Raw genomic sequence first — 18,054 nt, 5'->3', positions numbered from 1 at the left:
CGCCAACAGTGAAATAAATCTCGTAATAAAAAGGGGAAAATTAGGAAGTAGAACAACATTGTGTACTACATCGTGGAAGGACTGAACTACAAGGGTGCCGTGACACAGAGAGGTATACAAAATGGCGGGCGAAGACATGGGAAAAAAAGGCATGAAATTCTGAATGAATTGAATTATTTCTATTGGGCGAAGAGAACTAAAGCTATTCTCATTCATAAGAGGTGGTGGGAATGTATAGATCAAGGATATGCCGACGACCAAGACAACTGGACGCAAATGCAACTTCAAAGAAATAACGATGATGCACTGAGTTATATCACACAACAAGAGGATAATTTAGAGCTGGACGACATCATTGAATATACCAAAGCAAAGGAAGCATGGGATATTTTAAGTGATATCCACACAAAAATGGATACATTTCAAATTGTTGATGTGCTTGAAGAACTGTGTAACTGCAGAAAAACTGAAGAAATATCAATGAAGGAATATATAGCGTATGTATACAGATTGGGCAGGGATGTAAATGCAGCTTTAGGGGAAGAAGTAGCTCAATTTTGAGAGGTCTTAAACATATTCCCATATATCAAATTTTGTTAAAGTCAGTTCTCAAAAATTGAATATTTATATATCAAAACTGTATAGTCAGTGCTGCTTTTCGAGAAGATGCAAGATAAACTCGAAGCAAGAAAAGAAGAAAACCTTTTAGTTTATAAAATTAACCTCAGAATAGATTCAAGAAAAGAAGATGGAAATTCAAGTACAAGTTATAAAAGAAAAGAAGGCGCAAGAGGGTTTAAAAGTGGGGACAAAAGATTTGTCTGATATGCTTGTAGCCAGCCTGGACATATAGACAGATACTGTCCAAAATTTGAAGAAAGAAGAGATAAGGAAGAAAGCAGATACAGAAGAAAGAAGAAACAATACCGAGGACAGACAAAATAACAGAAGCAGGAAAAGAATATCTGGGAAGAAAGCACAATATGACAGTGATAAAGACCATGAAAGTGAATATAAAGAAGAGGAGCTATCAGGAAAAGTTGCCAAAACCAGAACAGATACAAAGGCAATTGTTGCAGTAATTTAAAATGGAAGCGAAATGACAAAAAAAAGTGAATGCTATTGTGAACAAGTCACCAGTGAAAGAAAATTCCAAATTAATATGGAACTTGGATTCTGGTGCTAGTGATCACATACCACCTCATAAAGACATAGTTGTTGATTTTGATAGTAGCATCACAGGTAACGTAAAATAGGGCTATGGCAGGAAGTCTCCATTCTAGCCAGAGGAAAAGTGATTATGAAAATGAAAGACTAGTATGGTGAATATGAGTTGAAATTACAATAAGTATACTCTGCCCCAATTCGAGATCAAAATCTGATGTCTGAAAGAAAATTCAATGAAATGGGATTTTAGTTAGTTACCTACAAAGGTGTTAAACAAGTGAAAGATGTAAAATAAGTATTTCTGAAAGGATACTGGAATTAGGCAGTGAAGATGTATCAGGGCAAAGGCAAGAAAATTTTTCAAGGAAAGGAAAGAAATTTTAATAAGAATGAAGATATAGAAATCACAGGAAATAGAGCAACGATAAATTTGTGGCAGAGAAGATATTGACTTGTACTTTATTACCAAAAGTTTGTTAAGCAAAGGGAAAACTTGAATACTGTACTACACAACATGCATGGAAGGTTAGTCCAAAAATAAGCCAATACCTGCAAGTGAACCAAGAAGTAGTGAAGTACTGGAAATAGTACATAGTGATGTTTGTCAGATTCCTGAGCATCATCGAATGCAAGTGGAAGCCACTACTTTGCTACCTTTTTAGACTGCCATTCAAGGTACATTGGAATTCTATAATGGAGCAGAAAAGTGAAACAATGGAGAAATTCAAGGAATACATGGCCAAGGCAGAGAGGAAACACAACAGACTTTTGCAATGCCTCCACACTGATAATGGAGGAGAGTATGTCAGCAAGGAATTTTTGGTTTTTCTTATAGAGAAGGGAATAGAGAGACGGCTGGCAATCCTGTTCTCTTCTCAAGATGCATGATAATAGAGTCTGGAGTACCACACAAATTCTGGACTAAGCCATTTGTGGTGAAAAAATGATGGATAAAGTGGACTGTATACTTAATATTGTTACTGACTAAAAAGCTGCTACAAATGTCTTTTCGTAACAACTACTACGGTTCCCTTTACGGCTTCTAAGGAATAACGGGAGATATCTCTCTCCTCAATAAACTATTAATTAGTATAACCGATATTCAATAGTACTAGAGTCATATAATTCCCAATAATAGGACTACACTCTCAAGTCCTTTCATATACTGAGCAGTCCCTACTGACATGGACTCAGTTCAAAAGTCTCAATAAGATACAACGGGACAAGTTTGTTTTTCTCTCTCTGCCTCTCTCTTCCTCTCTCTCTCTCTCTCGCGTGTTCTCACGGGTATTCAGAAGAAAATACATTGAAGTAGGTGAGATAGGGGTACACAAAGCAAGACTTGTGGCCGGGAGGTTCTCCCTAACACCTGGTGTGGACTACCTGGAGACTTATGATCATATAGTGAGGAAATCAAGCATTTGACTGTTACTTGCATTAGCTGCTGAAAATTCATGGTCTGTTGAACAGCTTGACGTTAATTCAGCCTATCAAAACTAAATTCCAATGATCTACAAGTTATCCATGTCAAGGATTATGTATAGTATTTCTAACTGATAACCAGTGAAGCTTGTCACTAGTATTTTGATAGAAGATTAAAGATAATTAGAATAACCATACGGATTTCAACTCAACTTGGGTGTCATGACCAGATGACCTTTAGTTTGTGGTTTCTCTTAGCTCTCCACAGCTTTCTTTTTACTTGGGTAATATCCTGAGCTGATGATATAAGCTGGGTAATATGCGGAACAGATAAAATAAGCTGGGTAATATGCGGAGCTGGTGATATAAGCTGGGTAATATGCAGATCACGTGATATAAGCTGAGTAATATACGGAGCAGGTGATATAAGCTGGGTAGTATGCTGAGCAGGTGATATAAGCTGGGTAATATGCTGAGCAGGTGATATAAGCTGGGTAATATGCTGAGCAAATGATATAAGCTGGGTATTATGTGGAGCAGGTGATATAAGCTGGGTAATATGCGGAGAAGATGATATTAGCTGGGTAATATGCGGAGCAGGTGATGTAAGCTGGGTAATATGTGGAGCAGGTGATATAAGCTTGGTAATATGTGGAGCAGATGATATAAGCTGGGTAATATGCAGAGCAGGTGATATAAGCCGGGTAATATGCTGAGGAGATGATATAAGCTGGGTAATATGCGGAGCAGATGATATAAGCTGTGGTAATATGCTGAGGAGATTGATAAAAGCTCCTGGTAATCTGCACCGGACTGAACCAAGCGGATGCAAATCACTCATCATCAGGATATCTACTTGTTTAGATATTGAGAAGATTCAAAGCTATTATTATGACATCTACTTATTGAATATTAAAATTTAATCTTAATGATTAACATTGGACTCTTAATTTTTTTTTTTTTTTTTTTTTTTTTGCAATCATGGATTCTATAAATTGTGCAGCTTTTCCCCCCCAGATGCTGAAGCCTTGATGAGGATGGGGGGCTTAGGGATTAGCAGCTGGGCTCTAATGAACAGTGGGAACTATTTCCCATTGGACCTCGGTGCCCAGCTGTCGATCCAACTAAATCAGTCAGCACTTTCTCTTTTACTTTTGATAATTTCTTTTTTCTCCCATCTCTTCCTTTTGGGCTCGATATTGTTGACGACTTTGGCATGTTCGATTTTACATTGGATGCTGCTTTGGATTTGGCAGAGTGTGGGATGGACTGCATTCCATCTCAACCTGTGCCAATTTAGACGCCATCACCCTCTGGCAGACCCCATTGGGTGCAGACCAAGTCTGTTAAGAGTCGGGCTCCAGTGATCCGGTTTTAAGTCACCCATATTTGCGGGTAATGGTTGACGCCAGGCATTGGAGTCGACGGTGGGAGTGGCTAACTACTCCCACTGACCAGTGTACGCCCACCTTAAGAGAGGCAGCCCCTCTCTAATAGAGGACTGGTCCCCGCTGAAGCCTCTTCTCGTGTTGGGCCACATGGGATAGGAGGACTGACATCCTCCGATAAGAGGTGGATAACCCGGCTTGCTTTTTCAAAAAAACCCAACACCTCTGTTGACGACCTGGAAAATACAAACATGGACCTCGGTACAGACAGCTCCAACTCGGGTTCTAACATTGTAACGTTAGAACCTTATTCACGTCATGTGAATAATAAAACGCTAGAGAAGAAGAGAGAGAGAGTGAAAAATGATGACAGTACAGAAAGATATAGAAAAGTAGAAGTATTACCTGGTCACTATGAAGTAGTGAATTATGAAAATTTTTTTATCTTGGAATTTGAAAACGGAAGAAATGAGCGTATAAATGTTTTTAAAGCTAATAGGGAAATAGTTACTTTATGTGGAGGGCAGCCAAAAATTTTACCCCAGGGAAATGGAAGTCTCTTGATAGAGACACTGTCCCCATTACAAGGTGAAAGGTTAAAAACACTTACAACATTGAATGGTCATAGCGTAAAATGCGTTTCGCACCCTACTTTCAACCAGAGTAGAGGTGTGATATATGCTCCAGAATTGTTGGATATAGAGGAGAAAGAAATAGAGGATGAACTGAAAAATCAAGGAGTAGTTAAAGTAGTCAGAATGAGAAAGAGAGTTGGAGAACAACGTATCCCTCTTGTTACTCTGATTATAACATTTGATCAATGCCGATTACCAAATGTTATAAAAGCTGGATGGCTATCTTTGAAGGTAAAACCATATATCCCGTCACCATTGCGATGTTATCATTGCCAAATGTATGGCCATTTAAGCCAGAAATGTAAAGAAAAACTAAACAATAAGCCAGCTATTTGTGCCAACTGTGGAAAAAGTAGTCATGGAGTATGCATAGAAAACCCTAATTGCATACATTGTGGGGAAGCACACCCAGCTACATCTAAAAGCTGTGTAAAGTTTATATTTGAAAAAGAAATCCAGGCCATTAGGACCATGGAAAGGGTTACTTTTAAAGAGGCTCGTAAAAGAGCTCTTGAAAAGCAAATAAGACCAGGGCAACCTTTTTCAATGGTTCTGAAGAAAAACTTGCCAAACCACTCAGACGAAAATTATATCTCTACTTCTAAGATAAAGAAACAAATGAAAGTAGTTCAAGAGGTTAAAAATCCCATCGAAAATCTATATCCAGAAATTGTAGAAAAATCAAAACGGATACTTAAAGATCTGAAAATTATTCAAAAGCCAACTACTCCGATTTTAAACAATAGTACAAACCTCTCACAGGCCGTGTCCTTGCCTGATCTGATGGAGGTTGCACTTGAAACCAATTTACCTGGTGAACCCGTAGTGGGGAAGGTGCAAAAACCTGACAGATCACAACCTTTTAATCGGAAAAGAGAGAGACCTCCCTCCCTCTCTCCTCCTACCATAAGAAACATTAAAGTCACGACTTCCAATAAATATGATATCTTGTCTGCTGATGTTTCTGAACAACTAGAAGGTAAATTGAACCAATCAGAAATTCAAGTTGAGGTCCACCATCCTCCTCAACAATTAGATCAAAAGGACACAAAGAAAAAGAGAAACACAAAACCCACTATATCAAGATCCTCTCTAGAGTTACCTCCGGGAAATATTGTTAGATCAAATATTGCCAATGGGAAGACTTCATCTAAGGTGTCTTCCAAAAAATAAAACATAGTTTTTTCCTCCATTCTGCAATGGAATTGCCAGGGTTTAAGGGCGAAATATGAACAACTTAAGCTCCTCATGCGTGAGCACTCCCCTATAACAGTATGTCTACAAGAAAGCAAGCTCGATGCTAATACTCCTTGTCCTCGAGAGTATGTTAGCTATAGGACACCATATGATCAACGAGCAGGGAGCCATGGGGGAAGTCTTATATACGTTTGTCGAGATGTTCCCCAAATATCTTTGTCTATCTTTTCCCCTCTGCAGGCAGTGGCTGTACAGATTGATATAGGGAGAAAATACACAATCTGTTCTCTTTACTTGCCTCCAAATGATAACATCTCATATGATAATATAGTAGAGGTGATTAAACAACTCCCACAACCCTTTCTCTTACTAGGAGACCTTAATAGTAGACATCCTTTATGGGGTGATGTTTTAGCAAATGCAAGGGGTAATATTATATCGTCAATTTTGGAGAATGAAGATGTCGGACTCCTCAATACAGGAGAGCCCACACATTTTCATGTACAGACAGGTACCTTGTCCTGCATTGACCTATCAGTCGCAAGCTCTAACTGTCTTCTCGATTTTAATTGGAGAACATTAGATGATTGGCCTACTAGTGATCATGCACCAATCATTATAAACACCAACAATGGTCCACCTTTACAAAGATCACCTCGATGGAATCTTGATAAGGCGGACTGGAATAGATTTCGGGAGTTAAGTGAAATTGAAGGAAATGCAGAACAGTTTGAAAGTGTTGATGATACCATAGACTTACTTAATGGAACTCTTCACACAGCAGGAGTGAATTCCATTCCCAAAACAACTGGGATATTCAGACGACGACCAGTCCCCTGGTGGTCATCAGAACTAACTGCCCTGCATAGAGCTACAAGTAAGTCTTTAACTCGATTGCGCATGCGCCGTAATGAGGAGAATTTAGTCATATACAAGAAATGTAGAGCACAGTTCCGCCGTGCCATGAAAGAAGCTAGGCGCCAGTCTTGGATGACCTTTTTTTCCTCCATTAACAGTAGAACACCAACATCATCTGTGTGGAGGAAAGTCAAAAAGATAGCAGGCAAATTCACCCCAAACCCACCACCAGTGTTAAAGATAAATGGCAAGTATATGACTGGAGCAACCGAAGTTAGCAATGCCCTGGCTGACCATTTCTCAAATGTATCGTGCAAGTGTGAAGCAGCTCCTGGTCACCAGTATAGGAGCAATGAAGAAAAGAAAGTTTTAAACTTTGCAACAAGAAAGCAAGAGTCATACAATTCTCCTTTTACTGAAAGAGAATTTGATTCTGCTCTTGCTACTTGTAACGATACAGCCCCTGGACCCGATGGAATTCCATATGCAATGATTAAACATGTACCTTTTAATACAAAGTTATTTATTTTAAGCATTTGTAATAGAATATGGCATGATCATAGTTATCCAAGTGTTTGGGAACTAGCCATTATTTTAGCCTTTTTAAAACCCGGTAAGGAAAAGTTTTTAGCAGCAAACTACCGACCTATTGCATTGACATCTTGTTTATGTAAAATCATGGAGAAGATGGTCAACGAAAGACTGATTTGGTACCTTGAAAAGAAGAATATTTTATCACCCATTCAATGTGGATTCAGGAAAATGCACTCAACGACTGATGTGCTGATACAACTTGAGTCCTCCATTTGTGAAGCCTTTGCTTCCAAACAGCACCATGTGACAGTTTTTTTTTATCTTGAAAAGGCATATGATACCACATGGAGATACGATATACTTAAAAGAATCCATGAGTGCGGATTGAGAGGTGAGCTACCACTATTCATCCAGTCATTTCTTTCACATAGAGTTTTCCAAGTGAGAGTTGGGGAAGCTCTATCACAGAGTAAGTGCCAGGAAGAAGGAGTTCCTCAGGGGAGTGTGCTGAGTGTAACCCTTTTTGCACTAGCAATTAATGGGATATCCTCAGTCATTCCCCGGGATGTTCTCGCAACATTATTTGTGGATGATCTCTCCATATCATTTGCTGGGGCCAGAATGGCAATGGTTGAGAGAAAAATCCAACTCTCTATTGATAAAATTATCCATTGGGCCGATATGAATGGATTTAAGTTCTCAACAAGTAAAACTACAATTGTCCATTTCTGTCGTATACGGGGAGTACATCCAGACCCGGATATATACATCAAAGGTCAACGGATCCCATGTGCAAGTGAAGCAAAATTTTTAGGGTTGATATTTGATTGTAGGCTTACATGGGTTTCTCACTTAAAAGCATTAAAAGCTAAATGTGTTGAAGCTATGAATCTTTTAAAAGTCTTGTCCCATACGTCATGGGGGGCAGACCGCAATACAATTCTAAAATTATACAAGGCCTTGATATTTTCCAAAATTAGTTATGGTTGTGAGGTATATTCTTCAGCCACCCCAAGCCGGTTAAAAATACTAGATTCAATACATCATGCTAGCATTAGATTGTCCACAGGAGCCTTTAGAACCTCCCCTATCACAAGTCTCCTTGTTGATGCTGGGGAGTTGCCTCTGGACCTTTACCGGATGTCTTCTATTATTCGGTATTGGTTTAGATTGCAAAGACTCCCCAATTCTTCAGCCTTTCAAACTGCAAGCCTTGTAAGGCACTCAACCTACTTTGAGTTGCACCCAAAATCTCCTCAACCTTTTGGGTTTCGGGTTAACCAGTTATTAAACAATCTGGATATAATTAGAAATAAGGTGCTTCCATTCAAGGTATCATCAACGCCTCCATGGAAATTACCTGACATATCTTTTTGTAAATACTTTATTGGAGTTAAGAAGAATATGACTGACTTAGAATCCAGGTCTCTTTTTATGGAACATGTCGAAGAACATAGGGGATCGACTTTTATATATACTGATGGCTCCAAATCTGATGCTGGCGTTGGATTTGGAGTACATAGTAATGATTTTAATTGTAGAGGTGCACTTCCTCTAACAGCTTCCATATTTACTGCCGAACTGTATGGCATATTAACCGCTATTGAGAAAATAGCTTTGGAAAAGGAGGGTAATTTTACAATTTTTAGTGATGCAAGGAGTGTTCTACAAGCTTTAGAAGTTTTTAATTCTAGTAACCCTCTAGTTTTAAAGATTTTAGAATGGCTTTTTATTATTGGACGGAAAGGTATAACTGTTCGATTTTGTTGGGTTCCAGCACATGTAGGTGTGTCTGGGAATGAGAAGGCAGATTTACTGGCGAAGAATGCGGCATCCGAGTTGCTACCAAGGAGGTATCCCATTCCATGTAATGATCTCCTACCTTACATCAAGAAATTGGTTTGTGATAAATGGCAACAGCACTGGGACAGTCAAGATGGCAATAAAATGAGGGAAGTAACAAATATCATATCACCTTGGAGGTATAACATGATACCCCGAAAATGGGAGACGACTCTTTGTCGTCTCCGTATTGGTCACACACGGTTGACACAGGAGTTTCTGCTGAAGGGCCAACACCAACCGTATTGCGAGGACTGCTTAGTACCTTTAACAGTGAGGCATTTGTTGACCGAATGCCCTAATTTTACTTACTTAAGAAATAGATATCTGTTTGAGGCTCGAGGTGAGGATGGCAGGTTTATCCTTGCCAATATTCTTGGACATGATGTGTCTTACTATGCGAGCGGAATTTTTAGATTTATTTCAGAAGCAGGTCTTCTGAAAACTATTTAACTATTGTAATGACTTCTTAATTTTTATGGTTTTAATCGAATTCTCTTTTAATTTTCATATACAGTAAATGGTATCGGCGTCAATGACCTTAGATGTCAGGATGCCAGAAAACTTTCAATCAATCAATCAATCAATTGTGCAGCTTTCCATTTGTGTTACTCTGGCTATCAATATATATCAAGGGGTGTATGTATGATAGGAGGCAGCTGTATGTAAATCTATATGTATTTTTTTCAGAAGGAGGCATTTTTCTTTGTTAGAATTTATTATAACTAAAACATTTTCCGAAATATTGAATAGGGGAAATCCCCTTTGGGGTGTTTTAGAACTTAAGCTGTCAACAGACAAAGAATAAAAAAAATATTTAAAAATCACTTAGGAAAATAACTCTTTACAATAATTCAGTGAGATATATTTTTTGGGCTCAAGCCATGTCGTCCTGATGGAAGTTCCTTAAAGGCAGCTTCCTAGGGTATATTACAACTACGGCGATATTCCCAGAGAATTTACCTTAAGGTACCCAGAATTCTAACTCCTGGAGCGAGTATCCCTAAAAAAGACCTTAGGGATATCGTAAATATCAGTGGACGTATTCTTGACACGCCTCATAGCAATCTATACCCCGAATAGAGTTAACACTTCGTAGGGGTCAAATAGCAAGAAAACGAAAACGATAAGAAAGGGGGGAGCCGTTCGTAAGGCATCTCTCCTCCCCGTTTCGTAAGCGTGCCCTGCGCCGCTCGCGGCGCCATCTGTATTCCTTTTTGCGTAGCTATACGACTCGGTGTTTTTCCCTGTGTTACTACCAAAATCTTGGATTTACTCGTTTATAATGCTTTCTCCAACTTCTTCTGCTTCGGATAAGTTGAGTACTATTTCTTTTATGTATAAATGTAGGCTCTTGTTTAAAATTAAAGTAATTAAAAGAGTTATCTTTGATACAAGAGCTATTGCCTGCTGGAGGCGTCATGGACGCTGTCGCTCGCTAGAATAGGATTTATTTGTTAGCAAGAGCGACGTTCCCAGCCCCTTTGCGCTTTAATAATTAGCTGCTTAGCTTAATTAGGAATTCTGTTATGATGCGATAGTAGTGTGCCTGGCGAAAGTTTTGCCTAGGCTGACCAACACTAGTCTTCGTAGGCTAGCTGTTGGCCCTCGTACTTCCTGCATGATAATTAGTCTTCCAAGTGTGATTTTATATTGCTTAAAGCGTTAGGCAACGTTATACATATAAGCTTTTTTCGAGTACTTTCCAAGATAGTATTGGAGTGAGTTTCGGTGAATTAGGTAATCGATTCTCTTAGTGCCTAGGCTAGGTTGTCTTAGGTCATTATAATATTATCTGTTTCCCCGTTTGCTCCCTTCTCTTCGGGGAAGGGGCAAACCCTTTCCCTCTGTTTAAGCCTTAGGCTTAACTCTAGTGGTTTGTTTGAATTAAATTTCAAATATATCTATGCTGGAGTAGTACTGTACCTTCCTGTTCCAACTGAATTGGTTCGGAGGGGGACAGTACAGCAGTGTATTAGTCTGAGTCCGTGTTGGTCTAGCGTGGGGCAGAGTCTCCCTTGCTGACTGACACGGGCATAAGGGGTTTATCCCCCTTGGATCACCTTGTTGGGTTCCTGTAGTGATCCCTTCGCTCGGTGACCCCTCAGACTTGTCCTCTTTGCCGTTCTGGATTCGGGATATGTTCCCTTTCTGGAATAGCAATTCCTTCCTTGCCTTGGTTTTAGGGAGGCAGCCAGTAGTGCCGGCCTCCCTCCCGGGATTTCTCTGGCTGAGATGAGCTCTCTTAGTTGGGAATAACCCTTAACCAAGGCAAGGTTGGATAGGACCCTCTGTCATTCCCTTCTATTTTTCCGTTTCCTTTGTGTCAGTCGTCCGCATCCGTACCTAGCCTAGGTTAGGATGGGGAACTGACGTGGTCCCCTGTCGGCCGGCAGAGTGTGCCGACCGGCAGAGACCCTTTCTTTTGAGTGCTGCCCGGTCCTTTCTTGGTCCCTCCACCGCTGCCGTCTGTAGATTCAGTAAGCAGCGGTTAGGAAGCCTGACTTAGTGTCTCCCCTTCCTCTCGGCACTCTTTCGGGTGCCGGGCACAGAGGCTCATAGCCTCTTAGCCCGGCACTCATTCTGTTGTCTTCTTATGTGTTGTCCTTGCCGTCTGCCGGCCTACAGACCGGCCGCCGGTGGGGGGGGTGTTCTCCAGTTCTCTTGCTGTCGGTCGGCGGTGGTTATATACCTTTGCCGGCCGGTCTCTTGCTCATCTGCCGGCCACTATGAGTGGCGGCCGGCAGCCGAGCGCTACCTGGTGTGGAGGCCAGCCGGCAGGGTTTGCTTACCGCTGCCGGCCGGCCTGCTACACTGCCCGGTTAGCCGGCCACTAAGAGTGATGGCCGGCAACACAGTGCTACCCGGGTGGCTGCGGACCGGCAACCACTGCCGGCCGGTTCAGGCATGAGATCTGGAGTTCTCCCCAATAGGGGTGATCTGGAGTTGTGTACTTGAGATCTACCTTTGGAAAAAAGGGGGGGGGGGGTACTGACCGGCAATAGCCGGCCGGCACACCACCCTCATGTACTGTATCAGTTCTTTCTTGGGTGGTGTATTCAACCAAGGGAGACCATGATATAGTAGGTTACAACACTGTCTTTTCTAACTTACTTGTGTTACTTTGTGCAATCACTTGGTGTCGCCTTACAAGGATAAAAAAGAGAATTCTTTTCATCCCTGGCCAGAATGGTAAAATTTTACCTTAGGTGTGAGCTACACCTAATTTCCTTGGGAAATATGATCTCTGGTTATTCGAGTAAAGACTAACTACGTGATTTTTGGCTGGTGGGCTTCCACAGGTGATTGTGTGGGTTTCACAAGTAGGTGTCTTTCCCTTATTCTTTGTGAATACTCATATTTACATGTGAATTGAAATTCACTTGATATTCATGGAAATTTTCTTCTTTTACAGGAGGAGCATCCGAAATGTGATAGTGTCTTCTGCAATGTCCGCAGCAAGAACTTTTGCGGACATGTCTCGTCTAGGAGGCACGCGGCTTGCGCAGCCTCCAATGATGACCATCGCTACTGGGATCCGCAGGTATGTGCAGTATGTACTAACCTGCTATCAGAGGCTTTTGAATCCCCTAGGTCGGCGGAGTCAAGGGATGCAGCGAGGGAGAAGCTCCGTTTATGGGTAAGGGGTTTTCAGAAGAACACCACTGGACCTTATCTTCCTAATGAGAAGATGAGGGCATACCTTTTTCCCAAAGCTTCCACTGACGCTGTTGTTCCCCAGCCTCGGCCGGAGATCCCTCTCGTCCAGATCCCAGTGGAGGAGGATGTTACGGATGCCATGCAGGACATCCAGCTGGATGACAAGATGTCTGACTTGTCCGATCGTGCGGAACAGGATCTCCTCGCAGAGGGTGAGGAGGAGGATCAAGATCCTATTGCCGTGGAGGAAGAGGTTCCCGTACCTTCAGACGTTCCGGCTCAGACCCCTGAACCTATCCCCTCTACTTCGTCCGCTCTTCCAGCAGAGCTGGGACAGGCTCTCTCTTCCATCGTTGGTATGATCCAACAGATGCAGAGGGAGAATAATCAGAAGGCCGCTACTTTGGAGCTCCAGATGCAGAAGATCACAGCATCACGTGGACCTCCAAAGAAGCTCAACGTGAAGGACCTTCCTCTGTGCTCGGATGCCAACCCGTGGAGATATGCCGAGCACATGCCGATGACGATCGGGAAGATCGTCATGTCGGAGAAACTGGGCTCAGTTCCCCTTGAGGAGGTGGAATTCTGGCCCAGTAGAGGGGCCTACCCGGACTGTTATGTCCGTCTGAAGAAGGAGCCGGCCTCGAAGGAGGAGACGGAACCGAAGGAGGTGATCATCCTGGATCACTCCAAGGCTCAAGCTACCCTAACATCTGCATTGAAGGAGAGGGGGTTCTCAAACTCTAAAGTTGCTGCTTTGAGTAAGAAGCACCCCTCCTTTGTATCCTCCCCGGCTAGGGCCTTCCCCTTTATGCAGAAAGGGTTCGCGGCCGTCTTGAAGGCGGTTGAAGCTGGCAAACCGTGTCCATCTCTGGAGGAATGCAAACCACTGTCGTTGGCCTTGCCGCTGGATAATAAGGACTGGAAGGGGGTACACCTCACTTTCTCGGTTGGGAAGTTGGACGCCGACATTGCAGGTCAGCAGTTCGGCGAAAACCTTCCCAAGTTGTCGGAATTCCTCCTACGGAGGGAATTGGACACAAAGGAGCGCCTGGCAGCCTCGATGTCTCTCCAGACTAACATGGAGACAATGGCTAGCGACCCCAAGATGCCTGAGATGTTCATGGTAATGGCCAAGATCCATCTGGCCACGGTGACTAAGGACCTCTATGGCTTTGTCAAAGCGAGGAGGGCCTGTAGAGAGTTTGTTTTCGCCTCGGCCACAGTGAGGCATGAACCCAAGAGGCTCATTTCATCTAGCATCTGGGGTAAAGATCTCTTTCCCAACGAAGTGGTCAAAGAGGTGGTGGACAAGGCAGCCACTGAGAACCGTAATCTTCTCCTTAAGTGGGGCCTGTCCCTTAAGAGGAAGTCTTCCCCTGATGAGGGCCCTCAGCCAAAAGGAAAGGCGAAGAAATCGAGGTTTTCTTCCCGTCCAGCCAAGCCTTTCAGACCACAACGACAGCAGCAGCAGCAGCCAGCTTTGCCTCCGGTACCACAACTGGTAGCCCAGACCCCGACCACCTTCCAATGGGTACCCCAAGCCGTGTCATCAGCATCCCCGGCATTCAATCCAGTGTTCGAAGGGCAATCGACCACGTTTCGAGCAAAGCCCAGAGGTGCAGCCAGAGGTTCGGTGAGACGCCCCTCTAGGGGAAGAGGATTCAGAGGTGGTCGCGGCCAGGGAGGCAAGACTGCAGGGCAGTCAAAGTGAAGTGTCGCCGGTAGGTGGGAGACTACAGTATTTCCGGGATCGCTGGACCTTCGATCCCTGGGCCCACAGCCTGCTCAAAAATGGACTGGGTTGGAGTTGGTACAGTACTCCGCCCCAGTGCCCTCAATTTTTCCAACACTCCACCCCCGTTTTGGAGGAGTACATCCAAGATCTGTTGGAGAAAAAGGTGATCCGGAGGGTAAAGTCCATCAAGTTTCAAAGGAGGCTGTTTTGTGTTCCCAAGAAAGACTCGGGGAAACTCAGAGTCATTCTGGACTTGTCACCACTCAACAAGTTCATAGTGAACCACAAGTTCAAGATGTTAACGTTACAACACATAAGGGCCTTACTGCCCAAGAGGGCATATACCGTCTCCATCGATTTGTCAGACGCATATTGGCACGTTCCAATAAGTCGCCATCTCTCCCCCTACCTAGGATTCAAGCTACAACAAAAACTTTATGCTTTCAGAGCGATGCCCTTCGGGCTAAACATAGCCCCAAGGATCTTTACGAAGCTTGCGAGCGCAGCGCTCAAACAGTTACGCCTAAAAGGGTTCCAGGTAGTAGCCTACCTGGACGATTGGTTGGTGTGGGCAGCATCCAGAGCGGAATGCTTGCAGGCTTCCCTACAAGTGATCCAGTTCCTGGAATATCTAGGTTTCATGATCAACAGAAAGAAGTCTCGTCTTTCTCCAGCTCAGAGGTTCCAGTGGTTGGGAATTCACTGGGATCTAGTGTCACACCGTTTTTCCATTCCGATGTCGAAAAGGAAGGAAATAGCGGGGTCTGTCAGGAGACTTCTAGGTTCCGAGAGGATATCAAGACGCGAACAAGAGAGGGTTTTGGGCTCTCTTCAATTCGCATCAGTAACAGACCCAGTGCTAAGAGCACAGCTAAAAGATGCAGCGGGAGTCTGGAGAACCTTTGCATCGAAAGAGCGAAAGGACTTGAAGAGACCGGTCCCACTTCGGCTACGTTCTCTTCTCAGACCGTGGTCTCAAGCCAGTCGTCTAAAGAGGTCAGTACCTCTTCAACCACCCCACCCGTCAGTGACAATCCACACAGACGCCTCAAAGGTAGGGGGGGGGGTCACTCCCATCGGAAAAAAGTGGAAGGGACCTGGTCCAAGCTATTTGGGACTTTTCACATAAACTTTCTAGAAGCTATGGCAGTGCTTCTTACCCTGAAGAAAGTATCCCCACGTCACTCGATCCATGTAAGGTTGGTACTGGACAGCGAGGTGGTAGTGAAATGTCTGAATCGGCGGGGATCGAGATCTCCACCTCTCAACCAGGTAATGTTAGCCATATTTCGACTGGCGGAGAAGAAGAAGTGGCACCTGTCAGCAGTTCACCTTCAAGGAGTCCGGAATGTGACCGCGGACGCTCTATCCAGGGTTACACCGATAGAGTCGGAATGGTCCCTAGACGCAGGATCATTCTCCTTCATCTTGAGACAAGTCCCAGAACTGCAGATAGACCTCTTCGCGACGAAGGACAACAAGAAGCTGCCGAGATATGTGTCCCCATACGAGGACCCCTTGGCGGAAGCAGTAGATGCGATGTCCCTCGATTGGAACAGATGGTCCAGGATCTACCTGTTTCCCCCTCACAATCTGATGTTGAGGGTCCTCAACAAACTGAGATCCTTCAAGGGAGTAGCAGCAATAGTGGCCCACAAGTGGCCGAACAGTGTATGGTTCCCTCTGGCTCTGGAACTACGACTAGAGTTTCTACCACTCCCGGACCCAGTTCTGTCCCAGCAAGTCCAGAAGTCGACTGTCTACGCTTCATTACAGAAAACCCGGACCCTGCAGCTCATGATTTTCTCTCCCTAGCGGTGAAGAAACGGTTCGGAATCTCGAAAGATAACATCGACTTCCTGGAAGAATATAAGTGTAAGTCTACTAGAAGGCAGTACGAATCAGCATGGAAGAAATGGGTAGCCTTTGTCAAAGACAAGAATCCGCACGAGATCTCTACGGAGTTCTGCCTATCCTTCTTCATCCACCTCCACGGACAGGGGCTGGCGGCTAACACGATTTCTACATGTAAGTCAGCTCTGACAAGACCCATTCTATATGCCTTCCAGGTAGACCTCGCTAACGAGATGTTTAATAAGATCCCGAAGGCCTGTGCTAGGCTTAGACCTTCAGCTCCTCCAAAGCCTATTTCGTGGTCGTTAGACAAAGTCCTTCATTTTGCCTCATTACTGGATAATGAGGAGTGCGCATTGAAGGACCTGACTCAAAAAGTGATCTTCCTTTTTGCCCTTGCTTCTGGGGCCAGAGTTAGTGAGATTGTGGCCCTCTCGAGAGAGGAGGGCCGGGTTCAGTTCCTGGATGGGGGAGAACTGAACCTGTTTCCGGACCCTACGTTTCTCGCTAAGAACGAGTTGCCCACCAACAGGTGGGGTCCCTGGAGAATCTGCCCTCTGAAAGAAGATGCATCTCTATGTCCCGTAGAATGCCCAAAGGTCTATCTTCGTAGAACTTCAGACTTCCATGGGGGCCAACTATTCAGAGGAGAAACATCGGGCTCGAATTTATCTTTAAATCAGCTTAGGGCGAAAATTACATATTTTATTCGCAGAGCGGATCCTGACAGTTCACCCGCAGGTCATGATCCGAGGAAAGTTGCTTCATCCTTAAACTTCTTTAACTTTATGGATTTTGAACAACTTCGTTCATACACTGGCTGGAAGTCTTCCAGGGTATTCTTTCGCCACTATGCTAAGCAAGTGGAGCAGCTAAAGAGGTCTGTGGTAGCAGTTGGTTGCGTCGTTAACCCTGCTGTTTAACTCTGCGAGGAACAGTGGAATTATTTGGGACTTTGATTCTTGGGTGAGTGTATAGTTATATGCGTTGGTATAACTAGTAGTGAAGGCTCTGGGAGCCCACAGTGACTGTTCCAGCGTTATGGTGATGGTAGCACAAGTACAGACAGGTGTGCCGAGCGTTGCTGACGCCAATGTCAGTGGATAGTAACATGGACGTTAACTTTGATACCTTGGTATGCGACAAGTGACCTGATTGTTTTCTTTCAGATAACCATACATCCATGCACTACGGTACTTGTGTAAATTGTTGGTCATCCACCTATCATATGTATATATTTGTGGTAACCATGTCTATTTATTGTTACTCAATAAACTTGTTCTCGGGAACCTTGCGTCTCCTTCACCTATATTGATTTCATGTTAATTATTGAGCATTTAGCCTATGTATATTAATCGGGGATATCTATAATAGCCTATTCCTTAATGCAAGCCTTGTTGCACTGGTTTATACTTTCCTTAGCATAAAGGGCTCCACCCCTCTCTGAGGACGGTGGCGGCAGCAAGTTTAATCCTACGCAGATATAACCTTTTTGTCTATTTTTACTTCGACCAGGGTGCTGGTCGGGATTTTTTCCCTTGGATGCTGTAGTTCCGTAAGGACTATGCTTTACTTCATATAGAGTGAGACCACTATATTGTACTGGCTGGCGAGTGATTCATACATAGGTATATGTACTCTTCGTTCGTTTCTAGAGTCTAGTAGGACTCCTCCCTGTAGGGGGCAGGAAGCGCTTTCATGGCTTATGATTAGTGAAAAGATGTATAACGGTAACATCTTAGGTCTTTCAGTCGAATTG

This window comes from Palaemon carinicauda, chromosome 19, assembly GCF_036898095.1.
Source record: "Palaemon carinicauda isolate YSFRI2023 chromosome 19, ASM3689809v2, whole genome shotgun sequence".
Lineage (NCBI taxonomy): Eukaryota > Metazoa > Arthropoda > Malacostraca > Decapoda > Palaemonidae > Palaemon > Palaemon carinicauda.
This window is presented reverse-complemented; position numbering follows the sequence as displayed.